Source organism: Symphalangus syndactylus, chromosome 12 (assembly GCF_028878055.3).
Source record: "Symphalangus syndactylus isolate Jambi chromosome 12, NHGRI_mSymSyn1-v2.1_pri, whole genome shotgun sequence".
Lineage (NCBI taxonomy): Eukaryota > Metazoa > Chordata > Mammalia > Primates > Hylobatidae > Symphalangus > Symphalangus syndactylus.
Genome location: NC_072441.2, coordinates 59960101 through 59985399, shown reverse-complemented (window position 1 = coordinate 59985399; position 25299 = coordinate 59960101). Strand labels below are relative to the sequence as shown.

Genomic DNA, 25299 nt, shown 5'->3' with positions numbered 1-25299 from the left:
TATATATAACTATAACTCTATAACTATAGTTAGTTATATATATATATAGTTATATATAGTCAGTTATATATATACATATATAGTTAGTTTTCGGGTAAAAATAGCTGGTTGGCTAGTAACTCTTATTTACGGGATGTCCCCTTTGGCAAATGGAGACACTGAAAAATAAATAGCTTCTTTCTTGGAAAATGTGGCACATATGTACCATGGAATACTATGCAGCCATTAAAAAAGGATGAGTTCATGTCCTTTGCAGGGACATGAATGAAGCTGGAAACCATCATTCTCAGCAAACTAACACAGGAACAGAAAACCAAACACCGCATGTTCTCACTGGTAAGTGGGAGTTGAACAATGAGAACACATGGACACAGGGAGGGGAACATCACACACTGGGGCCTGTCAGGGTGGGGGGCTAGGGGAGGGATAGCATTAGGAGAAATACCTAATGCAGATGACAGGTTGATGGGTGCAGAAAACCAGCATGGCACATGTATACCTCTGTAACAAACCTGCATTTTCTGTACGTGTATCCCAGAATTTGAAGTATAATAAAAAAAAAAAATAAAGTCTATAAATATGACAAAAAATGAAAATTTTAAAGTTTCAATAAGACAGTTGGTCTAAAATTTAGTTTTCTTATTATTTCTAAAATTTAGCCTATAAATGTAAACAAAAACACAAACCCAAGAAATATAGAGCAAAGTACAAACAACTTTGTACACAACAGGTTCTCAATTAACATTTAACTAGTACAATTTATTCAACGTCCACTGTGTTCTTAGCAGAATCAAAGTCAAATTAGTAGGTCCCTGAGATTGAGGAATTCATATTCTACCAAGAGGGGGCTGACAGTTAAACAAATGTGTGCAATTGGAGGAGAGAAAAGGCTGAGAAAGGAAGGTAGGACCAGAAAGCAAATAGCATTATGTGACACAGAGGTTTGAATTTTATTTTATAGACAACAGCATTAAGAACTATCTGGTAGGAGTGGGAAGAATGGCTTGGAGTGATACCTACCAGTAGGATTTTAAAATCCAGGAAAGAGGTGTTAAGGACCTTAATTAAGAGAGCAGCATAATTATGGAGAAGAGTAGGCAGATATAAAAGCTACAAATGAGATTAAATTGAGTGAGTTTGGTGATTGATTAGCTAGGAGTGGGACTGGGAGATGGGATGAGAAAGAACAGACATGTAGAATGATCCCCAGATACCAAGGTGGTTGCTATGGTTTGAATATGCCCCCTCCAAAATTCAGTTTTTGAAACTTAATGGCCAATGTGATGGTATTAAGAGGTACAGCCTTTAAAAGGTGATTAGGTCACAAGGGATCCTCCTCTTGTGAATGGGATTAAGGCCTTTATAAAGGAGGCTTCATGAAGCATTTGGCTGTCTTGCCCTGTTGCATTTTTTTCATGTGAGACACAGCATCCCTGCCATATGTAGGATGCATTAACAAGGCACTGTCTTGGAGGCACAGAACAGTGCTTACCAGACAACTTAACCTGCTAGTGCATTGATCTAGATCTTCCTAGACTCAAAACCTTCAAGAAATAAATTTCTATTGCGTATAAACTACCCCATCTCAGATATTTTGTTGTAGCAGTGCAAAACAGAATAAGACAGTGGGTTAGAGAAGTACTTATTCACTAAGATAGAAAATCAAAGGAAAAGTGAATTATGAAATAATCTTCTGCGTTCACTGTGGCAATCTAAGTTTGAAATGCCTTTATGATGTCCTGGTGGTGTATCAAGTAGAAAACCGTATATGTGGGTCTGGAATTAATAGAAGAGAGCTGGACTATGATAAGAGACAATTCTGCAGGGATCCGTAACATCTCTGTATGTCTTTTGGGCAGAAATGTTGACAGCTTTCGGTTCTGTACCATCTTTTCAAGGATGGTTATATAGGGATGTTCAAGGGAACACCCTTGGAGATAGTGATAGTGTCTCACTCTGAAAGACAGAGCAGGCTTGTTTGCTTTAAAGTGTAATACAGATAATATGTCAGAGGAGGATTCTGGGAATATGATGAAGTAGGAATCACCAGGACTTTGTCTCCCCATCTAGATAACAATTGGACTGGAAGAATCTGTCTGATGTAAGTATTTTGGGACTCTGGAGCCTATTGAAGGCTTGAAACTTCCAGGGAAAAGTTTGGAGAATACTTGCAGTTAATTATGGTCAATTTCACCTTTAACACATAGCAGCTACCTATCTCCTACCCTCAGCCTTTTGGCAGGCAGCTGTGCACATGTTCCTGGAGCAGCTTGCACACAGATTGTGGGGGCCAGGGTGGGCAAAAAGGACCCTGTCATCCAAATATCAGGAATCTATGCTGTAATTGCTTATTTCTCCTTCTGATCACAGAGGTGCAGGGAAAAAGTTGAATGAACATTGTTGTTGCACCTTTCTCTATTGGTATAAACTCTTCCTTTTCCAGCTGAAGAAATTTAGAAAGAAATTAAAGGGCTACCAGCACTAATTCTTTTCCCCACCCTCATTTTTTTCGTTTTTTCCTTCTATGGAGCCACACATTAAGGACTGGGAAATTCAACAGCAACTACATATGTGGGGAAAAATAGAAAGTGACTGCACAAGCCCAGGGAAAGCTGAAGCTCAAAAAAGGCCTGATAAGCCCTTAAATTTATACTTCAGGCTGATATTTGGCACAGAGACAGCCTGCAACAATCACAAAACAAGCATGGTAGCAGAAAACAGCAAAGCCTGTAGAAGGGGAGAATCTGATATCCAGAGTTACCATATTTTAGATTCAAATGCCCAGGTTTCCACAACAAAGAAATCATAAGGCATGCAAAGAAATAGGAAAGTACGGTCAATTCAAAGGGGGAAAAAAAACCAACAGATCTCTGAAAAATACCTAATGGCAGATCTGATAGACAAAAACCTTAAAACAACTATCTTAAAGATGCTCAAAGAACTAAAGAAAGATGTGAAGAAAGTCAAGAAAATGATTTATGAACAAAATATTAATAAAATATTTATAAAATATAAAAAGAAACCAAAAAGAAATTCTGGAGCTGAAAAATACAATAACTGAAGTGAAAACTCTCCAGAGAGATTCAAAGGCAGATTTGGTTTGGAAGAAAGAATCAGCAATAAACCAATTGGACCTAACAGATATATATGGAACACTCTACTCTACAACAATAGCATATACATTCTTCTCCAGTGCACATAGGACATTTTCCAGCATAGATTATATATTAGGTCACAAAATATTTAAAAAATGAATGATAGATATCAAGCAAAGTTTTTTTAGACTACAGTGGAATGAAGTTAGAAATCAATAAAAGAAGTAAAGCTGGAAAATTCACAAATTTGTAGAAAGTAAGCAACACACTCTTCAACAGCCAATGGAACAAAGAAGAAATTATAAGGAACAGAAAATACTTAGAGATGAATAAAAACGAAAACACAGCACATCAAAACTTATAGGACACAAAGAAAGTAGTGTAAAGAGAGAAATTTGTATGTATAGTGCTTACATTAAAAAATAAGAAAGATCTCAAGTTAACAATCTAACTTTACAACCTAAGAAACTAGAAAAATAGGAACAAAAGAAACCCAAAGCTAGTAGAAAGAAGAAAATAATAAAGAATAGAGAAGAGAAAAATGAAATAGATAATAGAAAAACAATAGAGAAAGTCAATAAAACCAAAAGGTTGTTCTCTGGAAAAATCAACAAAATTGACAAACCTCTAGCTAAATGGACTAAGAAAGAAAGAGAGAAGACTCAAATTATTAAAATCAGTAATGAAAACAGTGACATTACTATCAATTCTATAAAAAAGGAATTGTAATAGAGTACTATGAACAATTATACACCAACAAATTAGATAAGCTAGATTAAATGGACAGATACTTAGAAATGGAAAACCTACAAAGATGAAATCACAAAGAAACAGAGTATCTGAATAAACCTATAAGGATAAGGTCTATATAATATAACCTGTAAGGATATTGAATTAGTCATCAAAAATTTCCCCAAAAAGAAAAGCCCTGGACCTGATGGCTTCACTTGTGAATTCTGCCAAACATTTAAAGAATAACTAATACCGATTATTCCCAAACTTTTCAAACAAGTTCAAGAGGAATACTTCCTAACTCATTCTATGATGCCAGCATTACCTTGATTCCAACACCAAAGACACTACAAGAAAATAAAACTATAGACCAATATTCTTTATGAACATTGATGCAAAAACACTCAACAAAATATTAGCAAACTTAATTCAACAGCATATTAAAATGATTGTACACCACAACAAATAGGGGTTTATTCCTGCAATGCAAGGATGGTTCCACATGCAAAAGTCAATGCATTACACCACCTTAACATATGGAAGAAAAAACAACACATAATCACCTCAATTGATACAGAAAAAAGCATTTGAAAAAATTCAACACTCACAGTGAAAACACTCAACAGGTAAGGACTAGAAGGAAACTATCTTAACATAATAAAAGCCATATATGAGAAACCCACAGTGGACATTATTAACTCAATGGTGAAAGGCTGAATGCATTTCCTCTAAGATCAGGATCAAAGATGTCCACTTTTGTCCTTTCTATTAAATAGAGTACTAGAAGTTCTAGCCAGAGCAAATCGGCAATGAAAAGAAATAAAAGGCATCCAAATTGGAAAGAAAAAGCTAAAATTATCTCTGTTCTTAGAGTGATATGATATTACATGTGGAAAACCCTAAAGATTCCATACATACACCCACAAAATACTGCTAGGACTAATAAATGAATTCAGCAAAGTAGCAGGATAGAAAGTCAACTCACAAAAATTAATGGCTTTTAAATATACTAACATAAGTAATCTGAAAAGGGAATTATAAAAACAATTCCGTTTACAATAGAAGCAAAATGAATAAAATACCTAGGAATTAATTTAACCAAAGATGTAAAAGATGTGTATAATGAAATCTAGCATTGCTGAAATAAAGAAGACATAAATGGAAGGATATCCCATGTTTATCAATTGAAAGACCTAATATTTTTAAGATGTCTATACTACCAAAAGAGAATTACAAATGCAATTTCCATCAAAATCTCAAAGACATTTTTTTGCAGAACTAGAAAACCCACCCTAAAATTTACATGGAATGTTATGGGATCCTGATTAACTAAAACAATTTTGAAAAAGAAGAACAAGACTGAAGGACTAATATTTCCTGATGTCAAAACTTACCACAAAGCCACAGTAATCAAAACAATGTGATACTGGCAAAAAAAAAAAACAAACAAAAAACAAAACAAAACAAAACAAAAAAACAAAAACAAACAAATAAACAAAAACCCAGTAACATATAGACCAATCTAAAAGAACAGAGAGCCCAGAAATATACCATTGCCTATATAGTCACATAATTTCTGACAAGGGTGCCAAGAACATTCAATGGGAAAAGAATAGTCTTTTCAACAAATGGTTCTGGGAAAACTGGACAACCCTTACAAAAGAATGATATTGGACACTTACCTAAAATGATATACAAAAATTAGCTCAAAATATATAATATATTTATATGTAAGAATTCAAACTAAAAATCTTAGAAGAAAACTTACCAAAAGCTCCACAATATTAGATTTGACAATAATTTATTAGATATTGCACCAAAGGCACAGACAACAAAATAAAACATAGACAAATTGGACTTTATAAAAATTAAAACATTTTGTGCATCAAATGATAATATCCAACAAAGTAAAAGGCCACCCACAGAATGGGAAAAAATATTTGCAAATTATATACCTGATAAGGGACTAGTATCCAGATCATAGAGAACTCCTAATATTCAACAACTAAAAACCAAATAACCTGATTCAAATGGACAAAAGACTTGAATAGACATTTCTCCAAAGAAGATGTGCAATTTACCAATAAGCACATGAAAAGATGCTCAACATTGCAAATCATTAGAGAAACACAAATCAAAACTTTAATGCGATACCATTTATACCCATTAGGACAGCATTTATTTAAAAAATAAACACAACAAACAGACAAAAAACACAGAAAATAGCAAGTGTTGTTGAGGACATGGAGAGATTGGAACCCTTGCACCCTGTTAATGGAAATATACAATGAAACAGCCCTTGTGGAAAACAGTATGGAGGTTTCTCAAAAAAATAAAAACAGACACCATATGATCAAGTAATTCCAATTCTAGATATAGAACCAAAAGAGTTGAAAGCAGGAGCTTAAAGCCATATTTGTACACCCACATTGGTAGCAGCACTATTCGCAATACCTAAAACATGGAAGCAAAATAAGTGCCCATTAATAAATGAATGGATAAGCAAAATGTGATATATACATAAAATGTAATATTATTCGCCTTAAAAAGGAAGGAAATTCTGATATATGCTACAATATGGATGAACTTTGAGGACATTATGCTAAGTGAAATAATCTAGTAAAAAAGGATAAATACTGTATAGTCCCACTTATAGGAGATATTTAGAGTACCTCAAAATCATAAAGACTGAAAATAGAGTGGTGGTTGCCAGGGGCTGGGAGTACAGGGGAATGAGAAATTATTGCTTGATGAGCATTGAGTTTCCATTTTTGCAAGATGAAAAGAATTATGGAGATGGATACTGGTGTTAATTAAACAACTTTATGAATGTATTGAATTCTACAGAACTGTGCACTTAAAAATGGTTGAGATTATACATTTTCATTAAGGGCATTTTACCACTAAAAATTGGGGCTAGGAGATAATGTCTTCCTCTGGAGCACAGGTTGGACAGGTTTTCTTGCAGTCCATTTTAAAATTTGGGGGTATCCTAAGCTCAGATTTTCTCAGTTTTGGTGCAAACCCACTGCATCAAACTGGCCTCTCTACATCTACAGTACCCTCATGGACCTGGATGGAAAAAGATAACTGGCATGAATATGAGGCTTACTCAGTTTGCTGTGCTATGAGTAAGAAAGGTCTTTGTCTCTGACCCAAGTGCATTAAGTCTTCTGCCAGCATCCGTGAACCTGTGGCAATCTAACCTGTTAGATTGCAAGCATGGTAATATCTCATACAGTTATTGAAAGGCTGGAAATGGAGATTTGGGAATGATCAAAGTAGTGGCAGTGGTTGAAGTTGTAGGATTGCATAAAGATCTCCTGCTATATTATGAAAGGAATGGAATGCTTCAACCTGAAATACATAGCACTTTTTTCTTTCTTTTATTCCCTCCATCCCTCCCTCCCTCCCTCCTTCCTTCCTTCCTTTCCATTCTTCCTCATTCCCTTTTTCTCTCCCTCTATCTCTCTTTCTTTTGTAATGCCAGATAAGCCCAGGAGGCATTGCAAACAAACTGCATCTCTCTCCTTCATCATTGTACACAGAGATGCTATCCTTTTCCTCCATCCCAAACTGTCTCAAAGAAACTGTCTCACGCAAAGCTTACAACAGGCAGCCCTGTCAGAATCTCACATTCTGGCCACATCATAGATGGAGATGGGAAGATAAGCTGCTTCTACTAGAGAGGACACAGAGAAAGCAGATAAAAGCAAAGTAATGCAGGGAGCATCCTGTGAAACCATTTGAGAAGAAAGGTTTGTTTGTGAGCGTTCCAGAGAAAATGCCATTTATTAAATCTCTTGATTTCCCCACACAGACATTGTAGCACAGTATAAACATTCAAAGTTTTAGCTTGGAAAGTTAACACTTTTTTTTCCTCCTTTTCTTTGCTATCCGGGGACTATTTCAGATAAGCCTGTATTTCTATTTCTTATTATTTCAGGTCTTGTTTTAGTGGCCCATTAATGTATCTTATTAAAGAGAAGAGATGACATTTTTTGAGTAGTGACTTTTGATGGGTGCAGTATACGTGGAGCACAAATTGTAGGAAGAGCTTTGGAGATGACAAAAAAGTTTGTGTATTTGGAGATGGAGTAGTCAGCCAATGAGGTTCCTAATGTTTATTAACTGATTCCAGTAAAATTTTCAAGTGAGAAGAGAATACATAACTTAATGAGTGGACACAATGAAAAACCAATGGATAAGACACAGAAGTACCTCCCAGGGGCTGGGTCTTGCTTTCAATCAAGCAAGATCATCATGGCTAAGACTCAAGAACTGTTTTTGTTGAATCTCCTGGAGTCCTAAAGAAAATATTTCTTTTATGACACATCCACATGTACTTTTACTCTGAATGCCCAGCAAGAGTAATGGTCATTCATGATACAAATCTCTGTTTTGTCCTGCTACTCTCTGTGCACACCATTACACACACATAAAATGCCACAGAACACCTGCATCCCAGAGAAAGAGGTCCTCAGTTGGAACCATTTTACACAGAATCATTTCAGGATTTTATCTGGAAAGAGGAATATTTTAAAGTAAAGCTTGAAAGAGGAGTGAGCACTTTTCCAGAATAAAGAGTGGCATGAGCACAAATAGGAGTTTCTTTTAAATGGTGGTTATTTTGGGAAAAAATGGCGAGTAAACCTGAACCAGCAGTGATTTTATTGGTAGCAACTAGAATTATTTTAGTCAACTAGGGGATAGTTATATTATGTAAAGGACAAGTTAACAATTAAAATCCTGCAGTGCCACGTTTTGGCATGGGGTAACCCTGAGTGCAGACCGATGAAATAAATTTAGGACATTTCACAGCATTTCTGTTAAGTGCAAAGTGTTATGTGGTTAGCAAACATTCTGTATCTGTAAAATTATTCACTCCCCAGACTGAAAAAAAATAAAGACCTAAAAAAAGGGAATATGTACTAAATATTTCCAAGAGAAAAGAATTGTTAATTTCTCAATTAAAAAACTGTTATGTAAAGTATGCATTTCAATGAATAATATTACAGTACACCAAGTAATGGCTTCCCACAGAAGTATGCATCCCCCTCTTTCTATATATTTGTGTCAAAGTATGGATCTAGCTGGATCTAGCTGGGAGTGGTAGCTCATGCCTGTAATCCCAGCACTTTGGGAGGCTGAGGCAGGAGGATGACTTGAGCCCAGGAGTTTGAAAGTAGCCTGGGCAACATGGTAAAAATCTTCTCTCTACAAAAAATAAAAAAAATTAGCTGGGCATGGTGGCATGCCCCAGTAGTCCCAGCTGCTGAGGTGGGAAGATCATTCAAGCCTAGGATATTGAGGCTGTAGTGAGCTGTAATGGTGCCCCACTGTACTTTACCCTGTCTGACAGAACGAACCCTGTCTCAAAAAAAAAAAAAAAAAAAAAAAGAAAAGAAAAAAAGGATCTAACCTTTCAGATGTATCTGTGAACACTAGAGCAACACTTGAATATTCAGTTCATGTTTGTTTCTGAGCTTAGACTATACGCATACTCTGATCTATGCAGACTTGTGATAAGATGCTTGTTGCAAAAATATGAACTCAATGTTTCTGCCAATGCATGCCTGAATAAAAGCTGTCAATAACTATTCATCAATATGTCTTACTGGCCAGTTTTTTTTTTCAGCATATGCAGTTCCTGTAATGTGTTATGATAATGCTGGTTTAAAATAGCTATGGTTCCAGTCAGTTCACATTAAGAGTAAACAAACAGACGGCTCACCAGAGGATGGATCTTCTTTTCTAATAACACAAATACGCCACAAAACATACTTTTATAAATACGATTACTTTGAAAAATTACCTTAAAATTACCTTAGAAAAGTCATTCGACCTATATAAAAAATTAATTTTTATTTTTTTAGAGACAAGTTCTCACTCTGACACCTAGGCTGGAGTGCTGTGGTGTGATCACACCTCACTGCAGCCTTGACATCCTGGGCTCAAGCGATCCTCCTGCCTCAGCCTCCTGAGTATCTGGGACTACATGTGCCATCATGCCAGGCTATTTTTTAAATTTTTTGTAGAGACAGGATCTTGCTATGTTGCCCCAGCTGGTCTCGAACTCCTGGCCTCAAACAATCCTCCCTCCTTGGTCTTCCAAGTTGCTGGGATTACAGGTGTGAGCCACTATGCTCAGTCTTTTAAGTGAGAGTTCTTGGAATGTTCAGAGTAAATACAAGATCAAAAGTATCTTGTTTCCTGACCTGTAGGTTAAGCAAGAAGGAAAGGGACAATATATCTAAGCCTAATAACTGTGAACACCAGCCAAGTATTCACTTAGCAACTCCATCAATAAACCGTCCAAAAATTTCCCTATGTAATTAGTTTTATTGAATGCTGACAGCTAGTGTATATTCTATCTTTGAAAAGAAAATGTCTGAAAGAAGAAAAGCAAGCTCTTTTATCATGAAGTTATATTAAGAAATTTAATGAACCACATATATTATATAACATGCACATCAAACATTGAGGCCATTTCCAGGAAAGATGCAGGAATAAGAGAAGACTTATAACCTAGCTCTCACTAAAAATTTACCAAAATAAACAAAATAGGCAAGAAAAATGAAATTAGAAAGTACTTTCAAACTTATACCACAAACTTTATGGAGTGTCTTTTAGGAACAGTATACATTGAAAAAAAAAATGGAAAGTCAACACTATAATTTGACATTAAATAATCTGTCTAAAAGCAGTGATTCAGTGATTTAGGAAGCAAGTGGTGTAAATCTGGAAAGTCTCCAGTAACATTTCCCATTTTGGAAAGAGATATGGAGGTAGAGACTGAATTAGAGAATGTTGAAGAAATCTTTTCATAAAGAGCATAAAGAGTTGACTGTCATGGAATTTAATGCTCAATGTGTATGTGCTATAAAGAAAAATTCCTCCAAAAATTAAAGGAAATGAAGCAGGTTACTTGAAGAAGAGTGAAAAAATAGATTATTCTCAGACTTTTCCTTAGCAACAGCAAAAACCAGAAAAGTTATTTCTATGGACAAGGAAATGTCAGTAAACAGTTGGAAATATGGTCTATGGTTTATAAAAGATGTTTGTTCTGGAGATAGAAATGCCTGCTAGCCAATTGCCATCACGAGGAATTCTAGGGCAGTATTGCCAGATCATCCAAACTTTTAAGAGAAGTAAATATCCTCTATTTGTAAATAAAATCTTCTGATTCTTACATTTTGAATTTAAAACTATTTGAGTTTTAACAGAAAGTATTTAAGAACTGCCATGGTTGAGCCAAATAAAGTATAGGGAGCATTAATCTGAAAACTCTGTAGTAGAATAAAAAGGAAACAAAGGCCTTACAATTAGTCTCAATGAACTCTAACAACTATCTAATTTGTTAAAACATATTACAAAGCTGCATTTATTAAAAGTGTGATGCTTGATCAGGAATAAATAAAACAATGGGAAAGTTTTAAGTGTTACCAAAAAAAAAGTTCCAATTATGGGAATCTTGGTGTGATAGAGGTAGAATTACAGTGAGTAAAATAAATATACATTTTTCAGTATGATTTGGGGACACTGTATAGCCATTTGGAAAATAAAATTATGTTGAAATCCTACCTCACATATCACAACAAAAATAATGACCACTTAAGATATAAATTTTTAAAAATATACATATACCAAAATAAAATTTAGGTATACATTTCTATAATGATAAGCTGAGAAAGAACTGAGTGTAAACCAAAGCTATCGTATCAAATATCTATTGCCGCACAACAAACCATTCTTAGTGGATTAAACAATGATTTATTCTTTCTAATTACTTTTTGAATTGGCTGGGTGGTTCTTTTGACTGGGTTGACTCATGTGGCTGCAATCAGGTCAGAAGGTGGCTGGGCTTAGCTAGGGCAAATGGAATGCCTGGTTTTTCATCTTTAACAAGGTTAACCTGGGCTTCTTCAGAGGCTAGTCACCTCAGAGTTTCAAAGAGGCAAAAGCAGAAACTGCAAGGAATTTGAGGCCTAGCTCAGAAGTTACACAAAGACACTTCTGCCTCATTCATAGCAAGTCACCGTGTTTGCCAGTTACAATAAGTAGGAAAGTAAACTCTGTCTCTCCATGAAATAAGCTGCAAAGGATTCTTGGCAATTTTTAATCCACCACAGGAACAAACCTCCAAGGACAATTTTGTTTTCATGACACAAAAGTTTGAAGTTTTACTGCCAAACTCCCGTAATGAAAAAGGCTGAACAACAAATAACAAAAGTGGTTAAAAATATTTCTCAACATATGTGACTAAGGATTGATATTTCTATTTTTAAATTTTATTTATTTTTTGTTTTTATAGATTTAGGGGCAAAAGTGCAGTTTCGTTACATGGAAACATCATGTAGTGGTGAAGTCTGGGCTTTTGGTGTACCTGTCAAACCAAATAGTGAACATTGTACCCAATAGGTAATTTTTTTTTTTTTTTTTCTCAGCCAGCTGTGCTTTATTGACAATGCGCCCCTCAGGCCTTACCCACGTACTTCCGCAGCGGGTACAGCCGCTCCTTCCGCTGCTGCTTCTTGGTCTTCAGGTTCTCCTCATGCTTGTTGAGCCGGCGGCGCATGGCGCGTGTCTTCTTAGGCCGCAGGTCCAGGGGCTTGTACTTCTTGCCCTTGTAGAATTTCCTGAGGTTTTCTTTCTGAGTCTGGTTAATAACTGTGAGAACACGGGCAATGGATTTCCGGACGACTCGGATCTTAGAAAGCTTGAGGCCGGGCGCGGTGGCTCACGCTTGTAATCCCAGCACTTTGGGAGGCCGAGGCGGGCGGATCACGAGGTCAGGAGACCAAGACCACGGTGAAACCCCGTCTCTACTAAAAATACAAAAAATTAGCCGGGCGTAGTGGCGGGCGCCTGTAGTCCCAGCTACTTGGAGAGGCTGAGGCAGGAAAATGGCGTGAACCTGGGAGGCGGAGCTTGCAGTGAGCCGAGATTGCGCCACTGCACTCCAGCCTGGGCGACAGAGCGAGACTCCGTCTCAAAAAAAGAAAAAAAAAAGCTTGGAGGCCGCACCGCCTGTCACTTTGACGACGCGCAGCTGGGACAGCTCCACCTTCAGGTCGTCCAACTGTTTCAGCAGCTCCTCCTTCTTCCCGCGAAGATCTCGAGCCTTGATATTTGGCCATCGCTGCACAGGCTGCCAACACCACCACCGCTGCCGCCCGCTCCGAGGGAGACCAATAGGTAATTTTTTGACCCTCGCCCTCGCCTCACCCTTCCACCTTTTGTAGTCTCCAATGTCTGTTATTCTACTTTGTATGTTGAAGTGTACTCATTGTTTAGCTCCCTCTTACAAATGAAAACGTGGGTTTTGACCTTCTGTTTTTGAGTCATTTCACTTAGGATAGTGGTCTCCAATTCCGTCCATGTTGCTGCAAAATACATGATTTCATTTGTTTTTATGGCTAAGTAGTATTCCATGGTATACACGTACCATATTGTTTTTATCCAATCATCCACTGATGGACACTTATGTTCATTCCACGACTTTGCTAAGGATTGATATTTCTAATACACAAATAGCTCTTAGAAGTCAATGAAAGAAAGTAAAAACTAATTAGAATAGGATAAGTCAATTGTAGTAACAATTCACAAAAGAACTATCAATATTAGTATGAAAATAACCTAACTATAATCCATTTAGTAATCAAACAAACTCAAAATAAAACACCACTGCAATTTTTTTTGCCACCCATAAAACTATTTAATAGTACAAATTTAAAAATTGATAATAATGCCCTTTTATGGAAAATTACAGAAAAAGTGCTCTCCCACAGTAGAAGAATGTGAATTTGAATTTCTTTTCAGAATAACAACTGAGCATTCTATCAAAATTCCTTAAAAATATACATACCTAACAATTCAATTTCTAAGAATTTGTCTTAAGAAAATTAGGCAAATAGACAAAAATAAATATGAGAATCTTCCTTCCAAAGTTGATTGCAATAGCTCAAAAACAATAACAAGATCAATTCTTTATTCTTTCGTGCATTCATTCAACAAATATTTATTTTTATATATAGGCATTTTTGGTAAACCAAAGTCCTTGCTCTCATGGTGCTCATGTTCTATTGTGGCACCTATTATACACAATATACTATCAGGCAAAGTGGTAAGGAGTTATTTTAATAAAGTAGTCTGGGAAGACCTCTCTAATGAAGTGACATTAAAACACAGGATTTGTGGAAGACCCAGAGATGTGCTCCCACAGATCCCTTTTCAAAGAGGTACTTGTCCAGCAAGGCAGAGACTGTTTTATTCAGCTTTATTCTTAGCCCTAAGCATGCCGCTTTATGCTTGGTACATAAAGAACTCAAAATAATCAAGATATTTCCATAAAAATTATTCATTCATTATTATGTAGATTCAGAATACCTGGACAACCTTGGCATGCAAAACCTTTACTTTGATACTATATTATTTTCTCCTTGGGCTGCATTTGTGCCTTGGCTCAGTCTTAGATCTTTCCTGGGACTCTACTGAATGCACTGAATTACTGGTGTGACCAGGAGAGTGGCTGTCTGGTCTGTCCCCTTTGGATTGTGATCTTTCCTCTTCAATGTTACTAGCTTCATTGTCCTAGTTACTCAACCAATAATCTTGACATGTTAGATTTCCAGAAGTATCGCTTTTGGCAGCAGAGGTTGGTTTGTAGGCCTATTTTTCACCACATACGCAACCCTGTCTGATACTGCAAGAAGTGTTGTAATTCAACTACTTTCTCTCAAAGCCAAGAGTTTCTTTCTTTCTTTTTAAATTTTTGTTTTATTTCAATAGGTTTTGGGGTAACAGATGGTATTTGGTTACTTGAATAAATTCTTTAGTGGTGATTTCTGAGATTTTGGTGCACCCATCACCCGAGCAGTGTACACTGTACCCCTATACCCAATGTGTAGTCTGTTATCCCTCACCAGCTCCCACCCTTTCCCCTGAGTCCCCAAAGTCCAATGTATCATTCTCATGCCTTTGTGTCCTCATAGGTTGGTTTCCACATATGAGTGGGAACATACGATGTTTGGTTTTCCATTCCTGAGTTACTTCACTTAGCATAATGCTCTCCAATTCCATCCAGGTTGCTGTGAATGCCATTATTTCATTCCTTTTTATGACTGAGTAGTATTCCATGGTGTGTGTGCGTATCACATTTTCTTTATCCACTTGTTGATTGATGGACATTTGGGCTGGTTCCACATTTTTGCAATTGCAAATTGTGCTGCTGTAAACATGCATGTGCAAGTATCTTTTTTGTATAATGACTTCTTTTCCTCTGGGTAGATACCTAGTAATGGGATTGCTGGATCGAACTGTATATCTACTTTTAGGTCTTTGAGGAATCTCTGCATTGTTTTCCATAGTAGTTGTACTAGTTTACATTTCCACCAACAGTGGAAAAGTGTTCCTTTTTCACTGCATCCATGCCAACATCTATTAATTTTTTATTTTTATGTTATGGCCATTCTTACAAGTTTCTTTCTTTTTTTCTTTCAATTATCTAGTTCAGAAAAGTCTCTTCCAACCTTTGTTAGATTCTTAAATACCTTGATTGCCTACTTGAACACCCAAACTCTTCCTTCAAACAATTCTGATGTGATTGAAAAGTGCCAGAATTAAATAATATAAAATTAATCAATATTTATTGAGTACCTAGTACATCTAATAAATGTGTTAAGTAAGTAGAAACATACCCAAATAGTAATAAATATCAATCTTGAATTAGCTGCCATGTAGTTGAACTATCCAAATATAACTAGCAATATAAAGTGGTATAGAAGGGGGTCCCCAACTGGGATGGTAATGATTGCTGATTACCCAATTTAGGGTCAAATATGAAACATGTGGTTAAATTGTTTTGCTTGAATTGAACAAAAAATTTGAACAATTCCATTTGTTGCACTGAAATCAGTGAATTAGAAGTTCAGTTATTACTAGCAAAACAGCAACAACAGCAAAAGCAGCAAAAGCTAAGTCTAATGGCATCAACATAGACAGTGACCTGTCATTTTTAATTGTAAAAAACGGTGACCTGCTGAATGAACGTAATACACTTTGGGGTTAAGTCTCTATTTCAAATGATTATTAATTGATATTTTTGCCTTTGTGCAAAATTCTAGATGCCTTAAACATAACAGATCTTTAATCCATGATGATTAAATTGAAATGAGTCTTACAGGAAGTAAGTTCAGGAGACAAAGCAGGAATTGGAATCTCCTATTAATAATCTCCTAAATGTCCCATTTAATTTACATATTCATGTTTACACATACAAATTTTATAGTATAAGAATTAAACTGTAAGTCAAATAAATCTGATAGATTTGGGGACAGTGTTTTTAATGTCTGTGTTTTAATCCCTTTTTCAGGAAAACAGGAATGCTAGTAAACTTTGTCTCTTCTAAAGGAAAAGTTGTAAGAATAATTGTTTTTAATCTGTGAAAGAGCTTTGCATTATTCAGAAGCAAAATATTAATGTTGTTATTAATGGGGCACAGGCAATCATAGTAGAGAACATTGAGAATTTAGAGATACAATCAGATGTTATCCTATTAAAACAAAATTAGTAGAAAATCAACCTGTAGTTGATATTAACCACTTCTAGAAATTATTCTTTTCATTCTTTAGGGGATACTTTACTAATACTCTTGGATCAAGTTATATCCTGGATTAAATCAAGGCCCAGGTTACTTCTGTGAATCTAATAGAAATAATCAAAATGTTTCCTGAAAAACTGCAACCTAATTGATTGTATTTTAACAATCATATTATGCTTTCCCAGTAAAGTTATTTTTTTCCTAAGTTAACTATTTCATGCTTCTCACTCCATCCAAAAGGAATAGATTGAGACATATGTCCTTTCCATGATAATACTATGGTTCTCTTCTTTGGGCACCAGAATTGAAAGATACTCCTACAGGTTTACAATGCTCAAAACAGAATTCAAGCACACGAACTCTTCATTACTGGCACACAACCCCAAGTCCTAAACCCTGAAGATAGTGGTGGAGAATCTCAGGCCAGCACCAGACATTGTTTGTCTCGTTTGTGCTGGCAGAGATGAATTTGAGGTCAGGTAGTTCTGAGCTTTCAGATATTGGGATATCATCTGCTCATGGTTTGGGAGAGGATGGGAAAAATAAAAATAAAAATTGTTCTGGCTGGAGCAAAGCAGCTACTTTTGGGGGCCCTAGGGTATTAAGTGATGTCAGTTCTTAGGGGAAAATGCTTATCTAGGGCTAAAGAGGGGAGTCTATTATTTTACATACTATCTATCTATAGATTATTACAAAGATTAAATATGCACTATATGTGCACTCTAAAGCACATACAATGGTTTTTGGCACATAGAAAACGCTCAATAAATATTAGCTATTATTCATTGTTTCATCCAATTATCCTTATAATCAGCCAATATTTTTAATACTTTGCTAAACAAAAGAAATGCATGGCAAAGAAAAAAGAAAATATGGTTTCTGTCTTATGAATTTTAAATTTTTGTAGGAAAGAAAAAAACCAATGAAATAATTACATATTATGTGAAATGACATGAATTAAAGAGGCTATTTTGAGAAAGCATAATCATGGAGGGGGCATGTACACTTGAGTGATTAGGGCTATATCTCTGTGGAAATGACAGTTAAACTTAGGCATAAAGAATGACGAAGATTAATATGGTAAAAGTGTTCTAAATGAAGAACATACAGAGCCCAGAGAGCTTGGCATATTCTGGGCACTACCAGAAAGCCAATGTGACTTCAGTGCCCTATGCAGGGCAGAGAAGTGGATGAGATTTTGGGGGAGGTGAAGTGTAGATGAGGCCCGAGAGGGTAAGATCTTGTAGATCACGATATGAAGTCTGGATTTTATTTTAGGTCCACTGGGAAGATAGTAAGGAATCTAGGAAGCTATTGTGATTGTCTTGATCAGAGGATATGGTGACACACACCAAGATGATGGTAGTGATGACAAAGAAGATTAGCTGGTTTCAAAATATATTTTGGCAGTAAACCCCTCAGTGTTTACAACAGATTAGATGTGGGGGAAGAAGTAATGTTAGGAATTAAGACTGACATCTAGTTTTCTGGCTTGAACGAAGAGGTAGGTATCAGGGTGCTGTATATTGAGATAAAAAAGCTTTGTGGAAAAACCAGCCATGGAGGAGGAAGAGACAACTGAGAGGAGACAACTGAGATATTGTAGAAAGAAGAAAAGGGCTTCATACTTGTTCATTGCAATAACTGGAGAGAAAAGGAGTTTCCAAAACAAGATTCAAGTTTTCTAAAAATTTAGAAACATAGAAAAGTATTTCAGCAAGTTTTCAACCAGTTTCATATTTGAAATACCATATCTAGCACCCTAGTCATGTTGCTACACTGACTGAGGCAGCAACAGTAAATGTGATTATGACAGCACACTCGCTCTCCTAGAAGTTAAGGGTCTGTCAGTATTTCCATTATAAACTCCAATTTTCAGGGACTTATAACTTGGCTATTTTAAAATCACATCAGGCAGAAACTTGCAAGTAATAAAACATTTTAAAAAATAGATTTAGTGCATTTTTGTCAAGGTCTACTTAAAATATTGCCGAATTGTTCTGAAATAAAGTGACTTTTAGTAATATATTAAGATAAAGGTTTAATTAAAAGCACTTTTTACTTTAAAGTTTTTGGAAAAATTACACTCTATAATACTGCTATATTTCATATGTGTAGATTAGATATGGTGGAACACAAACATTACATTGAAGCAATTCTAACACATTATGCCAGAAGTTGGCATATGTATTGCAGTTTGGAATGAATTTCTTCCTGATAAAACTTGCTGTAAATTGGTTAAGGTTCTTCTGAGGAACAATAACTTGTTCAATTTTGTTTTATAAATAGATATTTTTATTATTGTGCCAAGCAGAATTTAGTCTCAAAGTTATTTTACTTTATTTTGCTTGAGACAGGGTCTTCGTCTGTCGCCCAGGCTGGAACTCAGTGGCAAAATCACAGCTCACTGCAGCCTTGACCTCCTGGGCTTAAGCAATCCTCCCATCTCAGTCTCCTAAGCAGCTGTGACCACAGGTGCATACCACCACACCCAGCTAATTAAAAAAAAAAATTTGTAGAGGTGGGGTCTTGCTTTGTTGCCTAGGCTGTCAAAGTTAGTATTCAATTAAAAATATGCCATCTTCAGCTTGGGATACAATATTCTGATTTCCTGTTAGTAATGGAATTTATTAAATGGATTTTCACCTAATTTAAGTTCACCTAAGGCCTTTTGTAAAATTGGTTAGGCCAGGAAATCAGCCTTAAAGCATAAAAACACTTTCCCTCCTGAGGAATCTGAAGAAACCCAGAAAATGTTATATAATGGAAACAATTAAGTACTAAATCCTAGGCAAAATGGGGGACACAAAGATGAATAAGAAATGTGCCCTGCCCTTAAAGGACAATAAAACAAAACCAAAGCAGACACAGGCAAGACCCAAAAGAGTAGAGCAGATTGCTTTCCATGGAGAGATGAGGAAATACTTAGTATGAGAGGTGGCATTTAAGCAGGATCTTGAAGGTCGAATATGGAAAGAGAAAGGGAGCAGATGAGCTCTCTAGATAGGCATGGCAGCATGAGCAAAGGAAAGGAGCCAGGGAATTGCATCACAATTTTTGAGATGATAGCACCATATTTTTTCAGGAATTGAGCCACATTTGCCCAACAGATGTTGCTTTATGGGTTCGTTTCCAGAATTTCTACAAAGTGTGTGTGCATGTTTATGTGTGTGTGTGTGTGTATATATATTTATTTTTATTTATTTATTTATTTTGAGACAGAGTCTCGCTCTGTCGCCCAGGCTGGAGTGCAGTGGTGCAATCTCAGCTCACTGAAAGCTCTGCCTCCCGGGTTCACGCCATTCTCCTGCCTCAGCCTCCCGAGTAGTTGGGACTACAGGCGCCCGCCACCGCGCCCAGCTAATTTTTGTGTAGTTTTAGTAGAGACGGAGTTTCACTGTGTTAGCCAGGATGGTCTCGATCTCCTGACCTCATGATCCGTTCGCCTCGGCCTCCCAAAGTGCTGGGATTACGGGGAAGAGCCACTGCACCCGGCCTTATGTGTATATTTGACTAACAGAGTACATTAGTTGAATGTGAAGCGAACTCTGTTGGGTAGGTTTCTTCCTTCCTCCTTCCTCCTTCCTCCTTTCCTCCTCCTCTTCCTCTTCCTCCTCCTCCCCTCCTCCTGCTTCTTCTTTATTATTATTATTATTACTATTATTTTGAGAAGAATCTCGCTCTGTCGCCTAGGCTGGAGTGGCTCAATCCCGGCTCACTACAACCTCTGCCTTCCGGGTTCAAGCAATTCTCATACTTCAGCCTCCTGAGTAGCTGGGATTACAGGCGCATACCACCATACACAACTGTTTGTTTGTTTGTTTATTTATTTATTTATTTTTCGAGACGGAGTCCCGCTTTGTCGCCAGGCTGGAGTGCAGTGGCATGATCTCGGCTCACTGCAACCTCCGCCCCTGGGTTCAAGCGATTCTCCTGCCTCGGCTTACCAAGTAACTGGGACTACAGGTGCGTGCCATCAGGCCCAGGTAATTTTTGTATTTTTGGTAGAGACAGGTTTTCACCATGTTGGCGAGGATGGTCTCGATATCTTGACCTCGTGAACTGCCCGCCTTGGCCTCCCAAAGTGCTGGGATTACAAGCGTGAGCCATCGCGCCTGGCCAATTTTTGTATTTTTAATAGAGGCAGGGTTTCACCATGTTGGCCAGGCTGGTTCGAACTCCTGGCATCAAATGATGTGCCCACCTTGGCCTCCCACTGTGCTGGGATTACAGGTGTGAGCCGCTGTGCCCAGGCTGTAAGCTTTAAAATAAATATTTATTAATATTAATAATAAAGAATAAAAAGACAAATATTATTAAGAAAAAATAAATCCTTTAAGAGAAGAGCAAATGTCAGACTATGTTAGAAATAATATTTATTCATCATTACAAAGATTGCATCAAAGTTGGCTTGGGCAGAAAACTGATATGAAACAATACTTTTTCTGGTTGGGTGCCAAACACTTTGGGACACTGAGGCAGGAGGATTGCTTGAGCTCAAGAATTTGAGACCAGCCTGGGCAATGTAGTAGACTGTCTTTCCAAAATAATTTTAAAATAAATAATATTTTTTTGAATCGCAAGCATTAATGATAAATTTTGTTTGTTCTGCTTTAGCTCAGACATTTTGTCTCATCTCCTGTATCTATCTTCTGAACATCTGTTGATTTTCCAAACCCCTAACATTTAGAGAGAACATTACTTATGCTGTAGTCTGCCACTGTTGTTTCGATCCCCTCCAACATTCTCTACTCCTCTTGCATTTTCTTTTCCAACTTAGGACTTTTTTACTTCTTTCTTTTACCATGAAAATCTACCTATTGCTGTTTTCCATATATATTTTATACGTAGCTTTCTCTCTTTCTCCCATCTTACCTATTATTAAAATTATACTTTCTTATATTTCTGAAATGCTGAGGTATGTGTGAAAATCGTTGATTCAACTTACGCTAAAAGTGAAATCTAGTAGCATTTATTACATGGATTTTATGGTCTTGCATTGAAAAGAATCTTTACCTCAAGTTGTTTAAAAAAATTCATAAATTTCATAGGGATTAAGTATCCGAATTAAAATTAATTAATGAAAATGGATGACAATTTGGGAATATGTCCCTCACCTTTGGATTAGGAGAAGGCTTTTTAATTAGAAAAGAAACTGATAAGCAATAACAAACAAGATTAATAGATTAGAGTAATAAAAATAAAAAAGTTCTGAATGACCAAATATTAATGAAGTAAAAAAAAATCAAATGAAAGCATGACAGCACATGATAGACTATGCCTAATAAACAAAGAGCCCCTAATAGCCATAACATCCAATAGAAAAATGGGTAAAGCAAGTAATATATTCACAGAAAAGGAAATATAAATGGACAATGAATATAAAGAAAGATGCTCAACCCACCAGGAGTTAGGGTAGTAAAAACTAAAACAAGAAGCTATTTTTTTTGCCCACAAGATTAACATAAATAAGATTAATAATTTCCTGATGAGTGGGTGTATCACAAAACAGGCTTTCTCTTATATCCTTGTTAGGAATGTGAATTATATGACCCTTTCAGAAAACAATCTGCCAGGATTTACTAAAATTAAAAATAAGCAAATACTTAAGGGAGTCTAGCCTAAAGATACAGAAATATCAGTACACAAAACAATAAATTTGCATACCACAAATTTCATATTGCTATTATCAATAATAAGTTATTTGTACATATATTGACTTCTTGGGATACTTAGTATGTGCAGAGTTAAGCTGAAAAAAGAAACAATTTCCAGAGTAACACGAATTATATGTTTACATATTTGTAAAAAATTATATAAATATTTGTATGTAATTTTATGTAGTGGAAAGATATACTGAACTGTGGAAATAGGGAATTATTAACTTTTTCCTTTCAAACAATTTGTTTCATTCGCACTTTATTAATGCAGCTTCAAAAACCTAATGAAAGAGGGACATAAAACGAATGTGTCTATAACTATTTTAGAATGTAAAGGAGTCTTAAAAAGGACATTTACCGCTATAGCCATATCCTATCAGTGTTCCAATTACATTGCCTTATATTCTTTGCTTTTTTCTTTCTTTTTTTTCCCATATCTGCTCCCCCAGTGCTTTCATCTCAACCCTCAGCATTGCACTGGCAACCCTTTGTTGGGTGACCGTCCTTAGCCTGTGGAACCTGCAATGCACATTCATGTAGAGAGCCAGGAAACTTATGTCTCCCCTGGGGCAGTCATTAACGAATGACTGGCAGGTGAGAATGTAGGAATGTTCCTGATTTTTTGCTTCTTCACTGGATACATTCTGAGGCATGATCCATCCTGTAGCCAGAGTATCTCTGTGAGACTGAACATTTCTTGGGAATTTGCTCGATATCACACTCTAGCCTGGCTTCCCACACCTAGTCTCATTTGCCAACTACCCTTCTGTCATTTTCTACGAACACTTTTTGATAACACTTTTACATGTATCCTTATCTCAAGGTTGGCTCCTGGAGATTCTGACCTAAGACAATGACCAGTTGGCTTTAAATGCCTACAGATGTCACTTTAATTCTTGAGAGCCCAGGTATCGTGGTTAGGTCATTTACTTACACCATGGCCTTGGACAAGTCACCAAATTCCTTCATGCCTTTGTTTTCTCATCTATAAGATAGGATTGATAATAGAACTACTTCATGGAGCTATTTCGAAGAGTAAATAAGCTAATGTGCTTAAAATTTATCTAACACGTTAGGCACTCAATAATGATTAAAAATATTAAAAAAGACTCTTTATACAAGTATCATGACTGCTTCTCTCTAGGTAGGTTGAGGCCTGTCTGACAAAAGGAGGCATTTCCTTTAAATGGAAATTTATAATAGATTTGGAGTCTTCCTTAGAATGAAAATCACTCTTTATAGAACATTATTTTATTATGTATAACTCATGTGAAGTAAATAAAGTTAATACACTGTTGATTTTAATGGAACTTTGCAGGGTTTGATTAATATACCATTATTGCATAAAAATATTCTACATGCTGAGTAGTAGTGGCTGCATTAGAATATTGTTTGGTGTTAAGTTTCACCATATGCTTTTTTCACAACATATCCCAGCGAATGCACTATTATTTGGTATAAAATAAATCAGATATAGTGAACAAAAAAATGAAAAATTATAACCCATTAACAGCCATATCACATATGTTAGCACTGAATAATATATCATTTTAATGTTTTAAATAACATTACTGTTTATGGGGATAGTGCAATGACCACATCCGCTATGTCTGGTTTTAATTTTTAGAACTTTGTTTATAGTAACTCAATCATTTTATCTCCTATCTGTATATGGATTTACCATTCTGAAACTTTACTATAATATTTTTCTTTGACCCAGTGCCAAGGTATTAATTTATATGTAAACCTATCTTATAATAATGCCTTGGCTCTATGAAGTATCTTTGGTTGGGGTTTAAAGCAAAGCTAACTAATATTTAATTTTATTTTTACAAACAACACATTTCCTGGTGATTTATATTTTCATTTTATATTAAAATCCTCTTGTAATTGTTGTCATTCTCTCTTTGTTTTCCTCTAATTATTTTGCCTAGAGTAAATTCTTAATTATTCAGTGACTAGATATTTAATCTGTAGATTTTCCAAATACTCTCTTTTTAATTCTTTTACTGTTCATTCTAAAGCATTTAAATATTTTTTATTTTTATAATTTCACCAGATGATAAATGATGGTAGAGTGAGAAGTTCATATTAAAATAAGCAGTTTGCCCTTTTAATAAAGATTCCTGGTAAAAAGTTTGATGCCAATGAATAGATAAAATAAATGTTTTAACCATTTGTGGACTGGAATCCTTTCACCATCCTATATAACTTAAAGTCAAAACTCTACAGTTTGCTCTTAGAAAAATTTTATAATATAATAAACATATTACCTTTAATTATATTAATATATGTAATTAATATATAATATATAACATAATAATTTTACCAAAAGCAAAGTTGCAAGTGTTAAAAAGAAAGCCTAATAGTCACACCACTCCACACCACCTACTAAACTGCACACAGCTTGCAATAATGGGGAGTGGAAAGTTTTCTTCACAAATTTGAGAGGATTAAGTAGTTCTTACATAGAAAAGTCCTTGTATAGATTTAGAAATTAAGCTGAAAAGTGAGGTTAAGCACAATGTCAAATATCAAAATAAGCAACAGTTATGTCAATCAAAATACTGTTATAAGCCCATGATTTAAGGAAGAAGAAAATTACCTGAGGAAATTGTGATGTAGGCAGAAAGTATGCATAGGGATCCTACTCATCATTTATATGCTTCTCTCACTCACTTTAGGCTTTTTTTTGGCCCCAAGATGTTTTTATGTTACCCTGTGACTGTGGAAAAACAGCTATTGTCCCCGATGCCCTCTATCAAACTACTTTTTGAATGCAGGTAACTGTACATAACTATTTTCCTTTCATTCTACACAGGTCAGAATTTGTATTCTCCCTTCCTATTAACTTTCCTGTTGACTAAAATAACAAAATTAATTCATACTAAAGTGTGGTTATAACCTTCCCTTCCCTTCCAGAAAATTTTCACTGAAAAGATTTTTAAACCCAAATGGAATTCTGAATTACTTTAATTTCTAGAAATTTCACAAAGAACAGAATGTTTCGTTACAATGCGTGTTTCCGTAAAATCAATGAAGTCAATTGGCAAGTAGAACGACATCAGTATAGAATGTAGCATTAACACCACCAGGTAACAGTCACTGAACACAAAATATATTGATGCAATTGAATGCAGCAACCTACTTCTTCCTATTGGCTCATTCTGTCTTAGAGATGTTTATTAAGCCTTCTCTCTGTCTTTGTGAA

The 25299-nt window shown here is 35.8% G+C and overlaps 1 pseudogene; it reads right to left on the bottom strand.

Annotated features, from left to right (window-relative positions):
* Window positions 1-12262: 12262 nt before the first annotated feature.
* LOC134734835 (large ribosomal subunit protein uL29-like) lies at window positions 12263-14416 on the bottom strand (annotated as a pseudogene).
* Window positions 14417-25299: the final 10883 nt, after the last annotated feature.